General features: G+C 42.0%; 1 protein-coding gene across 1 annotated transcript in view; it reads right to left on the bottom strand.

The window, feature by feature from the left end:
• The window catches only part of LOC138595749 (cadherin-20-like), a 68,084-nt gene extending 45,933 nt beyond the window's left edge, over positions 1 to 22,151 (bottom strand). Inside the window, exon 1 of the mRNA XM_069667155.1 lies at positions 22,061 to 22,151. The gene's annotated coding sequence lies outside the window, so the exon portion shown is untranslated. The remainder of the gene's footprint in view (positions 1 to 22,060) is intronic.
• Between the last annotated feature and the right edge of the window lie 261 nt (positions 22,152 to 22,412).

Below are 22,412 nucleotides of genomic sequence, written 5' to 3'. Positions count from 1 at the left end.
TAGAGTTACATTTGCATTCTTGAAACTCGATGAACCCTACAGTAGTTGCATTTATTGTCATGGTTTAGGCGGTGCCTGTCTCTTTTCCTGTTCTCCCCCTCCATTTTGTCTCCTGTGATTACCTGTCTGTCTCTCTCTTTGCTGTGTGTGTCTGTGGGCGTGGCTACTCTCCCCTCCTGCTCCACCTGGCTGGCACACGTGTTTGTCATCATCTCATCAACACTGCAGTATATGAACTCCGGCTCTCCTTCCACTCATCGCCAGATCGTTCCGTCACCTACGTGGTACCACCGCTACTAATCCTGTTACAAGTATTTTTGGTCTTGTATTTTTTTGCTTGTTCCTGTTTTTTTGACCTTGCTTTTTACCTGTGCTTCAGGTGCAACATCCTGTGTGCTCAGTCTGATCAGTGCTTTTCCAGCCTGCCTGCCTGCCTGCCCTCAGCCCTGCTCTCACCACGACTCCAGACCTGCCCGTCAGCTCATCAGCTCTCAACATCATTTTCTCTGAACAATAAATCTCCTTTTGTCAAATTGTTAACTGGCTTCTGGTCTGTTCAGCTTTTGGGTTCAATTTTTAACAACAACCCTAACATTTATGTTGCATTTTTTTTAGTTTCTATCTGTTGAAAAAAGGCTGCTAATTGAATTAATTGTCGCGGGATTGTAGAAGACTTTCCTTGTAAGCTATGCCACCTGCTGGCTTTTGGTTGGCTATTATTATGTGTTTTGTGATGTTCAAATTTGGGTCGTGATTTGTCATTAACGAGGTGGTGGTGGGTCCTGAGGCTAGGCCAGTTGAGAACCACTGATGTAGAGCAACATCACAGCTGGCTGATAGTTTTATCTATCTATTATAAAAATCATGTTTTTGCTAATCAAATGTCTTTTTAACTTCAGGCAGTGATGTTAAAGTGTACACTATGACATCACTGTTAAAGAACCCTTCCATTTAATCAAAACATGTCATGTTTTGTGGGGGTTACGCGTTACAAAGTAATCAGTTAGAGTACTAACGAGTAACGTAACGGGTTAGTTCTGCAATTATTTAGTTACTTTTTCATAAAAGTAATCCTTTAGTGGAAAATAAATCGCTGAACACAAACAGAAAATCTATGAGCCTCTGTTTCTGTTTGTCTCCTCTTTCTTGGCAGGTAGCTGCGTACCAGCAGAAGGTAAACACAGCTGTGTCAGTGTGCATGTGTAGCTAGCTAACTCAGCTAGCGAGCTGTCAGAGAGGACGGCGTTTACTTTGTGGAAATATTCACATTATTCTGAATGTTTGGGTGAAAGGGACGAGAACAACATGACGGTGAAATGTAAGCTGTGTCTGGAGGATAACTGCTCGACAGCTGTGAAGGGCTCGACTTCAAACGTGAAGAAGCCTCTGCAGCTAAACACAGCTCCACAACACTGGTGGGACTAAGAGCCTGTGTTGTATTGTTGTCATGGAAACAGCTGTGCCTAATACTGTATGCCTCTACCCAGTTCACTGTCACACTGTTAACATAATAAAGAGCTGTAAAGGTTATACTGCGTCTGTCATTCCTGTTATCAGGCTGCAGAGGTACAGATTATGGGCCGTAAACGAGGCGATGCAACGACGGTAGCGTCGACACATTCAAAGTTAGACGTACAGCAGGCTACGACGTGTAACAAGTCGCAAAGAGGTTTTATTTTCTCTCCTTTTTTACTTTACTTTTCTCAGTAGGTAATGTAACAAGTTACATTAAAAAGCAACGTTACCCAGCACTGGTCATAACTTTGTTTAAAATAAGAACATTTTTCCTCACTACAGAAGTTTGTGGGATCTGAAATTGAGGTCATTGCTCCAAAGTCCCAAGGAAAGTTAGGTGGAGTATGAAATAGTGTTTAGATGATAAGATTTTTTATCAGTTTTTACCAGATTATCCTAACCACTTATTTTGCAGGTAAAACCTCAGCTCAGTCGCTCATTTTAAAGGGAAACTGTTGTAGCATACAAGTAGGCCAAGTAAGTCTGACTAATCTTCATGTTTGGTAGGAGCTTGACTGCAGGTTTCTTGCCCTGTTGGATGCAAAGTCTGTCTATGAATTATAATATATCTTTCCCATGTTGACACTCAAGAAAGTGACTCAGTGAAGGTAAGAGAAGATAATCAAGTGGTCTCCTATCAACCGGAAAAACACAAGGTATCAATCAAAATATCATATTTCGACCAGGGTCTTTAGAGATGTACCTCAGCATGCTCTGAAAAAGCAGTTCTTTGGCTCTGCCCACTGAGGTTTAACTTAATCAATGAGATTATTTCCGCCTCCACAGCAGCTCCGTCTCTTTTGTAGCAAAAACTCAAATCTTTTCACAGGTTCAATTCCCTTTACAGCAGGCATACGTCCATCAACGTCAAAGTGTCCTTGAGCGAGACTCCAAATCCCAACCTGCTCACTCATGCAATATGAATCACTACGAGCTTGAAGGATTTCATTATGTCCGTCGCTGATATTATGAAGCTTAAAACAAAAGCACGACACCGAAGCCAAAGTGCTGTATTCTCTCTCAGGAGTTTTTTAGAAGAGTGGATGTGAGGACAGCAGAACCTCTGCTCGTAGCCTTGTGCACGGAGCACGCCACACTAAGCTTTGTGCAATAATGCGGGCCGACTCGCCGGCGGAGAAGAGAGGAGAGACAATTGACGAAGCTTTTGTTACATCTTTAATTACAGGCCTTGTGTTTGTCTTGTTCAAATGAGGGGCCTTGGGGAGACGCAGCTCTCTAAGTCTGATCTGTTCTTGTTTCTGTGAAATGAAATGGCCTGACCACCCGTCTTCCCGAGATTCATCCTCCTCCAACAGAATGCATGGATGGAGAATCATAGAGTGAGTTTATTCTGTGGCCCATGAAGAGTGTGTACACCTGCTTCTTTGCCAAAAACCACAAACATCCAATTGTATGGAGTCATAAGAGTGCCATAATAAAAAAATAAAATGTGTAAAAAAAATTATTGTAGGACAAAGAAGGAATAAGGAAAAATAAAGCGGGAAAATGTAAATGTTTAAGAAAAGGTAAATACATTTAAAAGTATGTAGGAATAAACAAAATATTTATATACATAAAATGAAAAAAAATATATCAAGGAACAAATACATATGGGGAAATGCAAAATTAAAAATTAAAAATATATATATTTTTAATATTCTGTACGTCTTAATATATCTATATTTATTTATTATTTATCATTATATATTTTAATTTACTTATTTCTTTATTTCCACATATTTTTATCTACTTATTTTATTTTAAAATTTTTAATTACATCTTCTGTTTTTTCACAATTTATAGTAATTTTATTCATTTTTTATCTTTATTTGCAAATATTTTTATTTGCTGATTTATTCTTTTTTAAATTATTTTTATTCCAACATTTTTTTTTACTTGTTTTTATTTCTGTTTTGATTTCATATTTATTCTTTTATTCGTTCCTGATGTTTTTCCTTTTTTATTTTTTCTTATTCTCCTCTTACACTCCTGTGCCTCCATACAATCATGCTGATCCAGAGCATATCGATGTCTTGGAGAGCACGCTCTGCACTGAGAGTCCACGAGGCGTGAAGGCGAGGATGCTGGGATTGGAAAAGGCACTCCACTCACTCCCGCTGTTTTAACATATACCTCCCCCCTCTCTGCAGCGAGCTCGGATATGCCTGGCAGGTACAGGTATGGGCTCTGCGCTGCTGCCGCCAGTGAGATCAACGGCTGTGTCAAAGGAGATGATCCACAGCTAATGTTCAGCTGTCTGACCCTATTACCTTTAGTGGCAGGGCCATGCTGCTGCCTCCCGGGAGAGCTCCTCCACTTCTTCAGAAGAAATTTAGTCAGGCTTTTAAGGCGCTCCGCATCTCTTCGTACGAATGCTGCATTCTGCATGTGCTGCTCGAACGTGTGGACTTGACTGAAAGAAATTATGAGCAATTATTTGATCTCTGAGTCGAGTTATGTTACTTTAATAAGCTGATCTGTGTGTTTTACCTCTCAGTCCGTCAACCTCCATTAGAAGCCGGGGCTTCTTCAGTTGGCAACAGGGTCAGGTGCTACGCTCGTTAGCTTCGTTAAGTTGTAAGTGATTAGAGAAATGTAGCCACTATTTAGCATGGAGAGCATGACGGGGTGAAAGCTGGAGGAGGGGGACTGTGAGTGGAGGTAAGATCATGTTGTGATAGATTCTTTAAAGAATTTATCAAACAGAACAAACAAAATGACTCCTCAATGACTCGCCCCAAGTGGCCCTTGGGCAAAAATCTGCTGCTGGGCCACTGTAAGCCCACCTAATCCCCGCCGTCTGTATGCAATGTGTATAGATTTCTATTCCAGAAGCTACCTGATCCCAGGTTTACTGTGTGCTTCTTTCATTAAAGGCTTTAAAAGAAGAATAAGGAACACAAAACTTTAACAATAACTGCCTTAAAACTCTGCGATGTCCACTGATGTTGCACTTAAAACACGCATTGAGTTTTTGGCCACCAGGGGGCAGCATAACAAGCTGTAAACCCAAAGGTTACATATTTATATTAATGTTTTCATGTTGATATCGCAAAATTGTTAGCCTTATTTACCAATCTTTGTGTTTGGTTGGTTCATCAGCTTTTTGCGAACAGTTTCCATGTTCTGATTTATGTTGGGCAGGTAGTTGATTTTTACAGCTTTTATGGCAGGAAACAGATGTCTGCTGTGGCCTCAAATGGTTCAGTGAAAGCTGTGAGAGTCAACCAAAACCGCTGAGTGGCCGGTCATAAAACCAAAGTACAGAAAACCTAATGTAGATCTAAAGAAAATTGCAGAGACTGGGGCTTATGTGAGGATTTGAAACAAACAACAGCATTACCGTTTTTTGGGGGTATTCAAGAGGGAAAAAAGGGTTTCTGTAGCTCTTTATTAATAAAAATGTATATCAAATAAAGTTATTTCAACTCTATTCCTATATTTACTTTCATTTGCAACACATTCAAAACCCACAAATTACAGCCTAGCATCTGTTTTCATCAAGTCGAGTTTGCTGTCCTGCTAGCTACCGGTGCGGTCGTTGAGCTCTGCCAACGGTAACGTTGATGGCGATCATGACAGTGCACGTCCGTGATGAAGCTTTAGCTAGATTATAGCGCCATCGTCTGGGTTAAATACCGTAACACAACAACATACCTCTCTCTGCATTATATACTGGAAGAGGCTTTTGGTCACATTAAAAATATGTATTAAAAGTGCGTCTTACACATCGAATTTTATGGTTTGGCACGGACCTTTTGGGTCCCTGGAAAACTAAATCACAGGGCCATTTTCCTGGTTGCTAATTAGGCCCTGCTAGAACCAAATGTCACTGTAAATACTCCACGGAACAACCTTCCAACTTTGAACTCTTCAGCAGAAACTAGTTCCTCATCATTTTTCAATGCTTTGAGCAACTAAAGAACTCTCTTTTAATTGGTAGTACGGCAGAAATCTCAGGGCTGAGCATCCTGAAACATTGGCAAACAAATAAATAGTCTGTATCTGCATGACTGGGTACAACTAAAAGTAGATAATTGTGTTTTGGTTTGGATGAATGAGACAACCCGGGGATTGATTGCTTTGTTCCTTATCTATGTTAGCGATAAAAAGGACAGAAAAAACAGCAGGTTGCAAACAGGAAAAGGTTTTATTATTAAGAAAAATATTTGCACCGTTTCTGTCTGTCTTTCCGTTGGTTCCCCGTCTCCTCTCTCGTGTGCTGGATCTCGTTATGTTACCTTTTCACTGAGCCTTATTGAAAACAGCGATACACAAAGAAGTATTGTCTGAGGTCCTACCCCCGGTCTTTCTCAGCCTCACCTCCAGCCTGACGGAAACACAAGGTGTCTGGATCGAGATCCTGTTACCGGAGTTATGATCTATTCATAACAGCCCGCACTCTCAGGTGCTCTCAGGTAAACTCTGATGCTGCTGGTGACAGATAAGCTGCTTTGAGGAGACGTAAGAACATACTGAGCCCTGAGGTAGAGAGAGATACTGAAGTTTAACAACACAACAGTGTAAAGTTACATTTTCAGACACAAAAGAGGGTATAAATGAATCACTGCCATTTTGTTGCTGTTGGTTAGATTTACCGTTTTACAGTAAAAGTCCAGCTGATTGACAGCTACTGTTATCTACGTCAGCCCTTTACCTGCTCATGCTTCATTCCTGTGACTGTAACCTGAGGCGAGTCCTCAGGTTTCAGGTCGACTTTCTTTTGCATATGAGTGTCACTACCGGACTGTAAATCAGAGCCTTGAGCGATGTCAAAAGATCCGTAAATGCAGCTGAAACCCAGATTTTTCTCAGGTCTGTTGACAGGATGGTACTGTACACGGCGCTTGTCAAAGGTGCGTTTCCTTTAAGGGTCCTGAGATATGGTGAAATACCATTAGATTAAGGGTTTCTCTAGTAAAATGTGGCAAATACAAGAACACATTTCTTCAAATAAATGGCGTGAAAATTGTTTTGTTTTTTGGTAAAAATAACAAAACAGGCAGCACACGACTCAGAAATCTGTAATTCCAACTGGATTTGGCTGTTCAATATGACACCTCAGTCTACGTCAGTTTAGCACCACAGCTATTATATTTTAGGACACCTACGTAAATTATTTGACTCCCATTAAAAACCTAATTTGCACTGAGACTTTGTACTCAGAGACGCAGCTTTAAAACCAAAGTGCAGAAATTGAGGGACAAAATGCGATTTGACTTCTAGACTTATAATTCAACTGGTTGTCTCAGCTCTAGAAGCATAAAGTAACGATGTAAGGGTTGTAAAATGGTCATAGTTTGGTTACCTTTGGGGACCCAAACAGCTTGGTTAAGTTCAATAAGAAAATGGTGGTTTCAGTTAAAATATGGTTCTTCAAGGAGACCTACCTTCTGCCCCAACAACCTCCTCAAGGCGGAGATATACTTGCTCTTAACTACACGTACGCATGATGGTTGCCGTGCGTACGCGAGATGCAGTATGCACATGAACAGTAGGGGCAGTGTAGCAGCAAAGGGGATGTGACAGGGTCAACACAGCAGCAGGGACAACAATGTCAGAAAGTTTGTAAGACGAGTTGATAGATCCACTTCTGTTAGATGTGTTATTACCGCTACACAGCGACAAACAGGCCTGTCAAACAGCTGGAGACAGAGAAGATCATTTTAGAAGTCGACGTGGAAACCTGCAATAAAATGGAAACAAATCCGGGACCGTTACCTCCGTGCATGGAGAAACGTAGTGGGGATTGTGCTGATGGTGAGTTCCGTCCATCGAACAAACAAAAGCTGTCACTGTTTCTGCTGTGATCACAGAATTAACATCATAGTAACGTCCTTGAGTGTCTCCATGTCTGTTGTTTACATCCCGCACATATGGCCTGAGCTCTCTGGTGTGCCCTCTGGAGGTATCCTCCAGTAACATGCGTAGTCTATAGACAAGTATCAAACGCAAGGCCAAGCAGCAAGTATGTCTCCAGCTTTATGTGGTGACTCAACACCTGACTTCCTACTACAACATCCCCACCATCACTGCCACCCCTGCCCATCACCAACTGAGATGTACCAGACATGCATGCCTGACTCTTGTTCTCCAAAACAAGTCCTCTACTCCCCGCTGCTCACAGGACAATGCGCCCCAGGAGGTTAAAAGTAAACGTATAAGGGCAACATCAAGATGAACATCAAAAAGTGCCACATCGACCTCAACACGTTGGAAACCACAGCAACCAATAGGGCGTCTTGCAGGAAACATTTATCTTCTACTTCACCGTACTGCAGAAGAAGAACGTAGACTGAGAAAGGAGAGATTATCCACCAAAAAGGCCCAAACAGCACCAAACAGCACCACTGCTCACCTCTTCCCACACTGCACCAAAATATACGACTCCAGAATCAGCCTCTCCGCCTACCAGAAGTCTCACAAGGACCAAGAAGGAAGACAGTTGTATTTCAACCCTGAGTAACCGCCAATGGGCACCATCGATAAGATAACAGATGGTAAAACATGACATCATTTGGCTGCACTACCCAATACCTAAATGGACTGATAACACCAAAGTGGGCTGTCGTAGAACAATGTTATTGGTCAATAACAGCTCTGATAGTTGCTTCCCATCAAATACGCATAAAGAGTCAGTGACTGTTGATTTTCAGGTAAAAAGCTGTCACCTAAAGTAGCCTTTATTAACCAGTGTTGTGGCCAGAGGGCAGCCGGTTCGAGTCCAGCTGGTGAATTCTCAGTTGGGCGGCGTAGATAAACAACAGCCACCGAGGTCCCCTTCAGCAGGGCTCTTAATCCCCCGCCTGTTGCTGCTCAGTAGTCAGCCGGAGAGGGCTGTGTTTGCAGTGACCAGCTCCGGGGAATAAACGAATCTGTGTGCCGAGGACTGAAAAAGGGCAGCGATGCTCCGATAACCTTCCCCAAAATAGTACAAGTGAAAGAAAGACTCAAGGACTTGGGTGAATTTGATGAAATGGAAAAGAACAAACAGGCTTTTATAAACACTACTTTAAAAAAAAATGTGTTTACAACTTGTTCAGAATTTATTTAGGTCACCTTTATTGGCAAACAGTCCCGTTATAAATTGAGAAAAATACCTAAAAATGAGGATAGTAAACAACAAAGACGCAGTGAGGACCAGAGGCAGGCTGTTCCAAGTACTTTTCCCGTCCAGCAAGCAGTAAAAGACGTATCCGACGAATGAAAACAAGCAGTGACAATAACAGCGGGTTTTGAATTTTAGCTAAAGGTGATTGGATATTTTCTAATTCGTTGGCTTTAGTATAATCTAATGTGGGCTCTGAGAGTAATAAGCAATTACCGTGTGTTTATCCCCACAACTCAGAGAGAACTAATCTGCACTCAACAGCCAGGGCCAAAAATAATGAAATTAATTACGAGCATTAAGGCTGTGCAACTGCCAGAGAAAGGTAGAAATGTAATTATCCACATTGAGACCGTGTTTCCCTCCGCTCGCTGTCTCATTGTGTGTCTGTCTAACTATTATGCTCCCTTTCTTTCTGGGTCTTTAGTTCTTTCTTGATGTGCAACGTCACACACCACTGCACGGGAAAGGAACAAGAACTGTACTTCGGCTTTGGAAAACATCCATCCCATAATTTAATGTTTTATAAACCTAATTTAAGGTGATGTTTGGTTGCGTGACCTGCCTCAAGTCCATTTTTTTACAGTTATAAAATCCCATAACAGGCGAAACAGCTTAAAAACGAATATTATTATAATTGAATTCATTATGATTTCACCCCGCTGGCAGATATTTTTGAGCTGGTTTTAGGAAAACAAGATTATAAGACTCGATTCAAACTAAATGACTTGTTCATAATGGGATTATAATGTTCTGTCCTGCCAGCAGGATATGCTACACTGCACTATGATGCAGTAATATGTTATCAGGTGGAGAAAAAAGCCATTTAAAATCAGTTTACATGTTTTTTTAAGAACATCAAACAAACTTCTTCTTCTGGTCAGAAGGAATGTGTGTCAAGCGTGTTCAGAATGATAATGAGTTTGCTGATATTAAGTATTTATCGTTTGTGACGTAAAATCAATCTGTTTAATTCGTAATTATCATCTACTTGCTCAATTTAGTTTCTTTCATCAAAGCAGTATAAGCCAGACTGCCCTGCTGTTGAACCAACAGAGAGTCATTAGCTTTACAAAAAGCATAGAGATAAGGAAACTGAAAGTTAAAAGTTTTTTTTTATCTTGATGGTTTAGACCAATGAAAGAGTATAAAGATGGACGACACATCTTCCCCTCCTCTCGTTGTACAAAGCGAATATACCCCCGTGACGGGCCCTGCCATCTAGCGCATCCGTAGCCACTTCTGCTAACCAAAACACACACTTAAAGTCGAGGTGAAATGAAAAATGTCATTTTAATCCGTTTAGATCACATCCTCGGTAATATTATGCATCTATTCGACAATATAGGCAAAAAAAAAAATACAGAAAATCAATTTCTTCGTATTCTTATATCAAAATTCGATAATTTTTTCTTCCTGTAAAAAAAAAAAATCCTGTGTGCTTACGTAAGCTAGACCCAACCAATTTCAACCAATCAATCTGCAACATTTAGCCGCAGAGCACCAAGAACGCTCGGTCAGTTAGCTAGCTACTGCGCTGTGGAGAACGTCTGTCTACGCCCACTTCTCAACGATCAAATCAAATCCCTCTAATGATATGTCCCGCCTGCATGTCCTGTTTCACTCGGAAATACGTCACGATACGGAAGATAGATACTCTCAAATGCCATTTCAGCTCGACTTTAACTTACCAAAAAAACGACAAAGAATCCCGCATGCCGGCGTATTAAACGCAAAATTATGATAAGTGGAGTTTTAAAATGACACTTTTTTGGGCCAATGGATGAGCTAGGTAAGCTAAATATTACTCAAACATTTTAGGGAACATGTTAGCAAAAAGCTAAAGTCATGTCTAAGTATTGCAGATGTTGTAAGCTAACATATTTTAGCTGCTATGTGATAAAAAAGTTCCCTATGTACACAAACAGCAGACAGGGGGCTAAATAATGATTCGGTTGGAGTTGTGTTTGAGTCCACTCGATGAGTATTAGTTGCTCTCCATTTTGCTAAGCTCCATCAACGCCTGCGACAAATATCTGCTAGCTGGATGTTGCACATGTTCACCAGCTAGCTGCTAGCTTTGTCTGTCACTTTTTGATGATGTGGCTTCATCAAAGTTTTCTTAATAAAAAAAGTTTCTGCTGCTTGAAAAAAGGATTTATTAAAGAAATGGGTTTGATACAAAAAAAAGTTTGTAAAAGAGGCTAGAAGCTGCGCAGAGCTTCAGAGATGTTGACGATTCTCTTTGGCTTTGTCGGCTGCAAGCAACTTCTTTCACATTAGACCTTTGATTCACTGTTTATATAAAATTATTATATGAATATTGATTAGTGAGACTTTAAAAACAGATCAAAAGATACTGATGCAGCTGTCTTTTTGTGAGCAGTAAGACTAATGAAAGCCATGTGAGAGAGATTCACTGACTTGCTGCATATTGATCTCCTGTGGCTGCTTTTGTCTCTTCACAGGCGGTTGTTTTTGTTTTCCTCTGAGATTCCTTTAACTTGACATCACTGGAGGCAACTATGCACCGTGGTGAGGTGAACACCGGAGAGGACGAACCTTCTCCCGTGTTACCAACCAATCCCCGGAGCGTAGAGGAGACAGGATGTAGCGGCCTTGTCTTACAGCGGGTAGCTATTGTGCTGAAACATGACTCTGCCTTCAACAGCTATTGTTCTCATTCCTCACACCTTGCTCTTGTGGGAGATGAGCGCCTCGGGGAAGTGGGTTCTACTTCAGATATATACTGCCTGTATGGCCTGAAATGAACATCTACTCTCCCACTCAGGTTCTCTTACCTGCTCACTTACGGATTTCAGCTAACGAAAAAGGTCTCTTCTCATCTCCCTCCAGGCCGTTGTGATCTTCACAGACAACTAATTTTTCAAGCGCATATTTCACACCAAGAAATCCAATGCTAGCTCATTTTTTTTTAGGCTACACACCCGCCTCCCTCTCCCCCTTTTCCTCCCTCACTGCATCTCTCTTTTTCAATGTGACGTGAAGCGTGGCACGCCAGAGTAATCGCAGCCTACTTGACCCTGACGGACGCAGAGTCGGGCTGGTTTGGGTGTTAATGGTCTATCAGACAGTGTGAGGGCACTGAAAAGCGCTAATGGTTCTTTCTCTCTCGTTGGTTTACTTTGCGCTCACACACACACAGAGACGTACACACTTGACAGTCTTTCATCTCTCACATGCTAGTCTTTTTCCATTTTCCAGGTCTCACAGTTAATGACAGAAGTGTAAAGAGGGTCTCGACATGCAATGTGCGAATAAAGATCTCTGTTTTTGAGTGTGTTTTTAATAGCAGGGGCTGCTTTGTGAGCAAGCTAGCACAGAATCAGATGCAAGCTTGTTATCGAGTACTGGATAAGTAGAGAGAAAAGGACGGCTGTTTTGGAGAGATTCTGTGAATGTAGTTTCACATTAACTTGCTTTAGGAGGAAAAGCTCACTGCTGGTTTTTGCTTTTCTCTCAGAGGACGGTGGGAGAGAGCGAGCGAGAGTGAGTGGGTGATTGAATTAATTATGTTTTATCACCTTTTAGCTGATTGAAGTCTACCTTACTCCCTTCAGACAGCTTGTGTTTGTGTCTTTGCCGGCGCCAAATGGATCGGGCCTGTCACCCAGCGCAGGCGCTGCCATCTCCGTACTCGCAGACTTGGACTCTCAGATCTGAGCGCTCAGGCTGTGCTGTCAGTTGGTTTCTCAGCCACTTTTGTGTTTTTTTTTGTCTTTCAGCCTTTATTTCTTCCTCAGTTATTTATCTCCATCACAATATGAGTCCTTGGCCCGGCTGTTCAGCGCTCACACAAGGATGAGAGGGAAGATTTTCAAGGTTTTCCAAAGCCCCGTACGTCTATCGGGAAAGGTGAACTGCAGCTTGTGTTGTTAACGCAATCAGGCTTCTGTCACGGAACCAGAAACATAAGGAGTTTTGAACTGGGCTGGATAAAGCCATGGACTGATGTAACAGTTTAGTCTACAGAATGTCATGAATACAAGTTACCAGTTAATTTTAACGGTCAAAAGTCAATTCATCATGATGTAAACCTGAGAAAAGCAGCAAACTATCACATTTAAAAGCCAGAACAAGAAAGTACTTGTCACTTTAGGTTGATAGATTAGAAATAATCAACCATATTAGATCTTTTTTATTTTGTTATCAGCCAATCTCGGGACACATCTGATATAGTCTGATGTTTTAACCTCTGTGGCTGACAGGCTAATATTTCAGGGATACCGATGTAGTGATGTCAAATCCCCATACGCCCATACACGTCACTGCCACACCTCCCCCATAAACAGAACTTGCCTGTCTTACCGGACAGACATACTTGTGTGGCGTTTGTTGTTTTGTTCATTATAAAGTCTGCGTTTGCCGGTCTGTTTATTTGTTCTTCTGGATCTAAAGATGGTGGAGTTTTCATCCGGGAATGCAGCTGCTGTGACGGAGACCAACTTTTTTTCAGTCTTCCCCATAGTATCATTGTTGCTGCTAATGCTAATAACTAGACCTGTTGACTTGAACTGGTCTAGACCTGCTCTTTTTGTAAAGTGTCTCGAGATAACTTTGGCTATGATTTGGCGCTATACAAATAAAATTTGATTGAATATGATTGATTGATATTTTTCCACCCAACATCCAGCACTCTTACCTGTAGTATCCACTCTTTATAAAGATTAAACACAAGGTGTTAGCAGCCCGTCTAATAATGATATTATTGGCCAGTTTATATAACCTGTTCAAAAAGTATGACATGAATTGTATCTGTGTTATCTTGTCACAGACGCAGCCATGATGATGGTCTGCTCTGAGACCGTATTGAGTAGTAACGAGTGCGACTGATGAGGGTTCTCTTTGGGGGCTTTGATGTTGCGTGTTGCCATAGCGAGGCGTTTGACTGACAGCCAGTCATCCAATCATGACAATCACATACCAGGGAGCTTTTTGAGTCGTCCAATCATGAGTCCCAGTTTGCGCTGCGTACATACTTAAAAGTTAGACAGAAAAAACATTTTATATTTTAACAGCTAACATTCAAACTTATGAACACACACGAGTCATCCAAGTCAAGTCGAAAGTCGTCTGGCTAGCACCTTAAGATACATAAATGATGATCCGGTTTAGAGATTACATCAACCACCGGGTTGTTATCTGCTCTCGTGAGTGGATGTCTCAGGGCGCCGGCGCGCGTCCCATGTACAGAGGCTTCAGTTGGTTCATCTCCCGCCCCTCGGCCCTTTGCCGCGTGTCATCCCCACGTTCTCTTACCCTGTTTCTGACACTATCAACTGTCCGCTCTCTCTAATAAAGGCATAAAAGGCCCTAAAAAGTGGACATCTGTTTATAGAGATAAATAAACACCCAATGTTTTGTCCGATGATGCAACGCAAATGAGCAGCACTACTTGGAAACAGAAACCAAGCCTCAATGTTCTGTTTTCATATGAAGATATGTATTTATGGAGATTATTTATGAACTGATAAGCATTCATTTTGACTAATAAAAAACAAGGATAAATATTGTACTAAGCATGGAACAGCTGGATAGAAGGACGTATAAAATGAGTAGCTAAATTTAAATAGCTAGACAGCAACTGACCATTGAAATACCAGATTTTCATGCTTTTTAGAGTCTTCTGAAAGCTCAGAAACCTTGTGTAAAGAATGTGTCATGTTAAACTAAGAAGTCGGATCTGTTGGTCCCAAATTGTGTTGTTACATAAGAAACTTGACAACAAAGCTAATATAAAATATTAAGGTTTGACACTTTTTAATAATATTCCGTTGAGCATAAATCACTCTTTAGTCCCACTTCAGTGCGTCGTTCCACATTCATCAACATGACGAACATCAGCCTCTCTCAGCGTGTGCTCTCTGAGGCACTGTGATAAACACATGTCGAGACGTGGAGACTTCTGCACGTCAATACGATCGATCGGCTGATGGATCACGCCCCGGGATAAATTACACACCACTCACGATTGCCTACAATTAGCTAAGCGGGTAGAGGATTGATCTATGAACGGCTAACCAGACACACGGGGAGGATCCTCTGTCCAAAGGGAGTAAAATGAAGAGAACAGAATTTAAGGCAGAGAAGAAGAAGTTAGTTAAAAGGGGAGTTTCATGGATGTATTGGGTGCAGTGGAGGGTGATGGGAAAGCAGGAAGCCACCCTCATAGCTGACATATCCCTAACTCGGGATGACACTTCCCAGGTCCCAAACAACAGGATTCTTCAGAGTGCGAGTCAGACGCTCTGCATGCTAATGTTTGACATATAGGTTCCTGGAAAATACTGTTTACAAGAAGCTGCTGGGAGCCGGTTCCTGCTCGCTGCAGAATCCAAACTCTGTTTCTGCTTTTGCATACGGCTCATTCGATTTGCCTTCTTCATGTGTTTCAATGCACTTAGGCAAATAAAGCTCTTCTGTCATTACTTACACACCTACTGTTTGTGCATGCTCTGTCCTTACTCAGTGCTACACAAGAATACAAAGCAGGTTAGACTCTGAGGGTCATCACAGTTGATTGACAGGCAACAGGCAGCTAAACTTTTCTCTGAAACTTTCGATTTAAAATCCAGGAGGAGGGCGAGGAGAGGGCGAGAAAGTCAGAATAATGAGCAGCTGCGGGATGCTACCCAGGGACGTTAAATGAGTCAGCCACACTTTTTGTTGTGTTTTCCACAAAATGACTTGAAAACTTTAAAATACCTTTAGCCTTACCTACAATATAACTTTTTTTTGTCATTGTCAGGCCAGACACTGGTGTTACGGGCGCGTCAATGAAGCTATTTTATTTCATGGGAACATTCTGATGGTAGACTACAGGTAAGTGACATCACTTCTTCACGACGGGTGAGAAATGGTAAAGGGACTGTACTTACATAGCGCTTTTCTAGTCTTTGTGACCACTCAAAGAAGCTTTTATACATGTCACATTCACACACACATTCATACACTGATGGCAGAGTCTGCGACGTAAAGTGCCCAACCGTCAATCAGTTATCACATTCATACCGTTGGCTATGCCACCGGGAGCAATTTAGGGTTCAGTGTCTTGCCCAAGGACACTTCGACATGTAGCCTGAGGGAGCTGGGGATCGAACCTCCGACCTTCCGATTGAAAGACGACCGACTCTACCACTGAGCCACAGCCAACACCAGTCTGACTCGCAGGACGCAGACAAGCATCAAACTCCAGGCCTGAAAAATGAAGCCAACAATTGCAGTTCCTCAAGTGGCCACTTGAGGCTCCAAAAACCAAGAACTAACATTACGGCAGATGGGAAAATGCCCATTTTTACAGCAGAAATAAACATGTTTACAGCCTTAACAACAACACATTCAGCTCTGTCCGTTTAAGAAACCCCGCCCCTACAAGCCCAATTTCTTCCGATTGGCCAGCTCTATGAAGCCTGCTGAGGCTGCACTTTGTGATGTCACAAAGACAAACCTGGCGTTCACAGCAGCCTGCAGACTGAGCTGGGGTGTACTCAAACATACTTTTACCTACAGATTTGAAACTTCACCCACGTTTAGTCTGGACATCCAACATTGTAACATTATATGTCTTAAAATGTGACACAGCATAACACCCCCTCTTTAAAGGCAACCTTTTGTGTTAAAAAAAACTACAGGCCCTCTGAGACTGAAAAGCTGCATTGTCATCACATATAAATTAGCTCTGCAGGTCTGACATAGGACATGTAAATGTCTGTAGCGTTGTCGAGTCACTTTATATCCTAATCTTAAATAATCAAACAGGCCTGAGCTACAGAAAGAAGCTGACTGAGCTCACTGCAGAGCCAACTGTTGATTTTCCTGTTTCAACTCACCACGCAGAACTTTTCATGCACACATGAGTTGCTGTGTAAAAGTCATCCTCCCCCTGAGGATGTTCTTCACTCACATCGCTGCTCCGTGCGGCCCACCTGGCAGCATCAGCGTGGCACTCATAATCTGAGTAAAGCGGACCCTCCCAGGTATTATTATGACAATGACATTTGCCAATAGAAGGGCAGGCAATCACAATAGATGTTTCCATCGCAGTAAAAATGATTTACAGCGGCTCTCATAGAAATGATGATCCAGGGGGGTCATGTTAGCGAAGGAGGATAATAGCCCCCCTGTGCACATCTTCCTCTCCGTCCTCGCAGAGCCTTGACTGCCTCACAAACTCCCCTCGCCTGACTGGGCCTGCTGGCCTTCACAAAGTCTATTCCTCCCTCAGATAAACGCTGCTATAAATAAAAAAGAGTACAAAGCGAGTCACCTCACTGTTTAAAGAGACGTGCCACCTTCCCACACACGGGAGCGTTTGTTTGATCTAATCTCCCCGGTTCGGTCTGGGGCCGCTGGTCTGGCCTGGCTGACTGATTGTTGGAGCTGCTGCTGCTGCTGCTGTTGCCGTGTTTGCGGGGAGACAGAGGCCAGGCTGTGGGTGGTATTTGCCGTTGGAGGATTTTCAGCGCTGTAGACCAGATGGCCGTCAACCTCGTGTTGATCTTGGAGCACGATCATGCCAAAGACCGCTCCCCCCGCGGTGGATGAAGAAGAATCGAGATGTTAAACATGCTCCCCGCCCCGAGCTCCTGGCTGCACCGAACCACAGAGGGATTATGTTTGTATCTGGCCGGGCAGCGCGAGTTGGTTCAGGCTGTAATAGAGCCCAAAGGGAGCGAGGACTGGCACAGAAGAAAATGACACGAGCACAGACCCAAGGGTGCCATCTAGTCCCTTCTTATTCTCTCCTCCTATTATTTCTGCTCCACTTTGGACCGGCTTTCTCACAAGTGAACTTTTGTTTCTCATCACAGCTTTAAGTCTTTTTATTTCGTGTTGTTTACACCTAAGAAATCGCACGTTTAAATGACCACACAATCTAAACGCCAAGCAGCTCACCGACGAACTCTTATCTGGAGCACCTCTTATTAGCACCTCTTTTTCTTGTGTTTCACACGTCTTCATACTGACTGAACGCTGCCTGGATGTAACTCGCAAACAGATACAGGATGAAATTGCCAGGCGGAGATAAAGACGTTGAGCTGTCGTTCTTATTGAGCTGAAAGCTAAGGCCTCTAAATTGAGATGTAAAGCGTGTTGGAAACACATAAACCCTAACAGCTGTATGATGCATTTGAAGGTACTCAAAATGTAAAGCTACAAAAGTACCAATGGAGGCAGCGGCTGACTCATTTCCACTGCAGAGTTTAAAAGGTTAACAGGATCCAACTCTCAGCAAGTCAATAAAGCATATTTCCCCAAAATGTCAAACTCAGTGGAGATAAACATGTTCTTTAAAAGAAAGTGCAGTTAAAAGGCAGCCTAATGGAAACCAGTGCCTGTTAAGAACAAAATCTGACCTGAAAGATTGACCATAATTGAATAACTGGTCTCTAAAACTGTCTAAATAATCTTTAAATTTTGCAGGCTACAGCCTCTTTGGGGCCGTACTTCCCTCCCTGAGGCTCTGCTTTGGCAAACTGACACTGTAGCTGTGTCCCAATTCAGGGGCTGTTTCCTTCAGAGGACGTACGTTGCGTTGAAGGCGGCCCCATTTCGAAGGCTCGTTCAGATGCGGCTGACAAATACATCCACCTTTTCCTGGTCCACCAAGGATCCATCGGGTGCATCCTTTGCAGCCCAACGAAACCAGAGATTCATTGCGACATGGCGACTCTTAAACGGCCGAGGAATACACTTTAAATGTTTCCCAGCCAGCAGGGAACGTTCCCATAACATCGGCTAACATCACCTTTGAGTTCTAATTACGTTTGAAAGAAAACATTTAAATCCAACATTCAAAGATCGTTTTAAGGATGTTTGTCATTTCAAATAAAGTTCTTGTAGCGTTAAAACTTAAAGTAAGAGAAACGTTTTAACATCAACATTCTGAGGATCTTTTCAGGATGTTAGTACGGTCTGAACTATCAGAACATGATTTATAAAACGTTCCTGAAATGTGAACAAAAGAACATTCTCACTGCAACTTTCTAAAGATGTTTTCTTTCTAAAGATCTTTAAAATAAACTGTTCAATTGCGTGATGTTGGTTTTGATAGCAAGTTAGCCTGCTAGCTAGCTGTTGCTAGGCAGCAGGCGGGAACAGCTGGTGACGCAAACAGGAAATCCTCCGTAAACCAGACCGTCTCATTTCAGTTCGGCCTTAGCGTCTACACGGGCTACGAGTGACTCATCCTCCGTAGACCGCGTCCTTCGAATTGAGTCACAGCTTGTGTGTCCGTTGCCCTGTCTGTCTTTGTCCGTCTCTCTCTTTCCGTCTCTCCCTCTGTCACACTTTCCCGGCCCATGCGGTCGAGGTATTTACCATGAGTCAGGCTTCTGCATGAGGTTTCTGATCGTTAAAGGAAGTTTTTCTTGCTCATGGTGGATTCATGTTGGGTCTCTAATCGATATAAAGAGTACAGTCTAGACCTGCTCTGTTTGTAAAGTGTCCTGAGATTACTGTTGTTATGATTTGGCGCTTTATAAATAAAAGAATATTGATTGGATTGACAGCGTCATGCACAACTTCACCAGCAATAGCCTGTCTGTTACACCAATTATTCACATATGATTTAAAAATCACACCAAACACACCTCAGCCACTTCCTGTCAAACCTCAGGTGTTGCTGATCCCACAAAGTAAACACTGTTGTACTGGTAACTTTATAAAGAACTCTGTCACTGACAAGGACGTAAAACAACACTCTGAATCAAACACTGTAACCGAGCAGCTGTCCCTCTTCACATCCTCTGCTGTCCGACCACGATTACATCTTCACACCTCATGCAGCCCGCTGTCCTCCTCCCTCTCCACTCATCCATATAATAAGTACATCCTCCACACTGCAGAGAACAGACGCCATCCTCCATCCTGAAACTTCCTTCTCTGTTTCACCGAGCTGCCTGAATTAGACATGAGTACACTGCTTTGCTCTCTGATCCTTCACCCTAACCCCAGAGCCGATCTCCCAGCATGCACCGGGCGCTCCTCGTCCTCATTATGTGTAATTCCACAAACCATCTGCTGCAGGCGACAGGGCCCGTATGCAGCGGTGGCTCTAGGACGCACTCTGATGTTGACCCGCACCTCTTCATGCCAGGTATTTCCGCTCCCCTAGAGGCCTGCTGTGCGCCTCTGATGCTGCTTCTAATCTAGCCTGTAATTTGAGGCTTACTCTGCGGCAGAGGAGCTGAAGCTTCCATCTCCTGCCTCCTGTCATGTCTCATGTTAGCCGCTGTCAGTGGAGGAGGGGGGAATATATTGGGTCTGACTCCCCTCTCAGCACGTCTGAAAGGGAGAAAGGCTGAAGAGAGAGCGAATGGATAACAGACAGCTCAGGGTCAGGGCGGTGCGATGAGTTCTCCGATCCTCGTCCAACGTTTTACAACCTGCAGACGTGACCTGAACGTGACTTTGCTCGATTAGTGAAACCACCTGTTTCAGGTGTAATTTTGTCACTAACATGATACAGGTGACCTGTATCATGTTATTGAAAAAATGATACTAATAATATATAGAAATGTAATAAAAAACAAAGTACATACAGAGAAAATAGAAATGAAACGCATTAAAAAAATTTACATTTTTAAAAATTAATTTAACAAACAATAAAAAAGCAATGTAATGTCTATGGAGAAGAAAAGATGTGTAAAATAAACCTAAAATAAGAAAAGTTTAAAAAGTTTTTACAAATCATTTATAAAAAAAAAAGAAAAAAATTAAATTAAAAAATTAATATTTATCAAAATTAAATTAAATATGTATATAATCATTGCTCATGCTTCTAATCCAAATAAAAAATACTAATAAACTAGTTTAAAAAAGAATGTAAACACTTAACATTGAAAATAATAAAAATTCAAAAATTTAAATGTATAGTAAAAAAAATATATATTATAAATGAAATCATACAATATTTAATATTAGAAATATTAAAATAATAAATTAAAAATGATTGGCGTTTTCAAGTATATTGAAAAAATAATTAAATAGATTAAGAGTAAGATTAAGAATTAAATAAAAATATATATAAAATAAAAATAATAAAAATTACACTACAAAAGCTAATTCAAATATTTATTATAATATAAGATAATAAAACAATTTGAAAAATGTTATTTGTACCTTTAATGACGATGCTTATGAAAACCTCCCTTAACACCCTGCCGAGTCACAGCTGTTTGTGTGTGTTACTAAATATTTTCACTTTAGTCCAACCCTGTTTACACACATCCCTCTCATCGGTTACATCTCTAAACTTTGCACCACTAAACTCTGAGCGTCTCTGATCTCCTCCTCTCCTGCAGCTGGTGTGAGACTCGGGATTGTAGAATAATTATCATAATTTAAAGAGATTCACCCACAAACAAAAACAAAATCTAAGTTCCTGGTGGACTCCCTCCCTCGCCCTGAAATCGTACAATCTGACGTGTGAATGCAAACAAAGCACAATATTTCTGATGCTTGTTTTTTCCTGTTTTTCTTTACAGAGGAAGGAGATGAAGAGGAGGCCGAGCAGATGTCAGGACTGATAGCGAGCTTATCCAAACATCATTGATTTTTACGCGCTCTTTCTTAGTTTTGTTTCCTCCTCCGATGCCAAAGCACTTCAGCAAAGAGCGGGGGAACATGTCGGGATGGATGAAACTGATACGAACACACAAAAATCTGACGTTTTTTTACGCTTTTAACAGGAGAAGGAAGCTTTCGCTCTGACGCAGACTCGTCTGTGTAATTGTACATGTGAAGAAGAGTCAGACAAGAAAATAATTGGCCACACTGCCTGTGCGTCCAGCTCTGCGTAGACTCCACTCCTGCTTCTGTTAGTGTTTGACCCATCCGCCCATTTAAGAAGCTCCATCGAGGTGCATGTTCACCTACTGGAGCATGAAAGCCCTCTGAGGCAGCGTGTTAGACAGGGAGCGCCGCAAAAGGGGGAATAACAGGAGGAGGAAAACCATTTCAACAAACTTCTTCTAAAATTCAGCAAGCAGGATGAGATAACATCGATTTTCTTGTTTGAGGAGGATCAAATGATGCAATCTGGATGCCGCAGCGAAGATAACATCACTCCCGACAAGATAACTGACATTTTTTCTCATGGAGAAGAAATGCTGTCGTTTCAGATTCGACAAAATCGCTCCCTAATAAAGCAACAGGTTCTCCTCCAGTTGCTGAGATTTGTGACTCCCCACCAGCCGACATCGTATCCTGAACTGTTCCTCATTAGAGGCAACAGATGTCAAATAAGACCAATGCTGTCTTCACAGGTAATGCAGGTAATTATTCAAAATCTGTTACACTCCGTTGACTTTGTGCTGCGTAAAAGGAGCATACCTGTCAATCCGTCTGCTTGAGAGAAAAATGCCAGAAATCTGCTTCTATATAACACCTGTACATGTCAATTGGACGCCTTACCTGAGGTGTAGGGAGGTGAAGACCAATATAGTCCGCCTTCAGGGGGTGCGGGCCCAATGATTAGGTCCAACAACACAGGACTTTCACCCAGGAGACCAGGTGTTGAGTCACCTGTGAAACAGAAAGTGAACAATGATTCATTATTTTAACCCACAATATGATGTGTTCTTCTTTTAACCATGTGTTAGAAAGTAAGAAAACAGACATTCAAGGTTACTGACAACAGGCCTAAACATGTCCGAGAAGGGAAGGACACCTTAAAACAAACCTAACAATGTGTTAGAAAAGAAGACAGGCCAAGTTAGAGATATCTAAAGAAAACCGAAGGTTACCTTAAAACAGACCTACCCAT

This window comes from Semicossyphus pulcher, unplaced genomic scaffold (assembly GCF_022749685.1).
Source record: "Semicossyphus pulcher isolate SPU_LCO1_2020_fin unplaced genomic scaffold, fSemPul1.0.p SCAF_18, whole genome shotgun sequence".
NCBI lineage: Eukaryota > Metazoa > Chordata > Actinopteri > Labriformes > Labridae > Semicossyphus > Semicossyphus pulcher.
Note: the sequence above shows the minus strand (reverse complement) of the source record. Positions and strands in the feature narration are given on the sequence as shown.